We start from the raw sequence: 416 nt of genomic DNA, 5'->3' as shown, positions 1-416 counted from the left end.
GGAACCCTCCCAAAAAGGAAACCCTCCCAAAAGCGAGCCGTGCCGTACCATGCAGTGGAAAAGTGCCATCAGTGAACTCCACAAAATATTAATTTGCGAAAATGTGATTGTCATGGCTGTGTTAAAGTAATGACATCCTTTTCTCTTGCCCACAAGTTTAATGTGTAAACAAACCTGCGTGACCATAGCAACCTGGGATTATCAGAAATGGAGAATATTAATTTAAAATTTTATTTTGGATTAAGAATGACAGAGTAAATTTTGCATTTGAGGCATGGTTGTATTATATTATATTATTATACTACATTACATTATATTTATATATATTATATTGCATGCAGTGTATAGATGCCTAGTCTCTGCCACAGCATTCAAATGAAGTTTAAATAATTTATTATCAGTATGTGTAAAAAAAA

The 416-nt window shown here is 33.2% G+C and overlaps 1 protein-coding gene across 1 annotated transcript in view; it reads left to right on the top strand.

The window, feature by feature from the left end:
- Positions 1-416, top strand: part of LOC107679101 (serine/threonine-protein kinase mTOR-like) — a gene marked incomplete at its 5' end in the record, with an annotated part of 149,964 nt that overhangs the window by 132,706 nt on the left and 16,842 nt on the right. The gene's annotated exons all lie outside the window — the stretch shown is intronic.

Source organism: Sinocyclocheilus anshuiensis, unplaced genomic scaffold, assembly GCF_001515605.1.
Source record: "Sinocyclocheilus anshuiensis isolate Anshui unplaced genomic scaffold, SAMN03320099.WGS_v1.1 scaffold3529, whole genome shotgun sequence".
Lineage (NCBI taxonomy): Eukaryota > Metazoa > Chordata > Actinopteri > Cypriniformes > Cyprinidae > Sinocyclocheilus > Sinocyclocheilus anshuiensis.
Note: the sequence above shows the minus strand (reverse complement) of the source record. Positions and strands in the feature narration are given on the sequence as shown.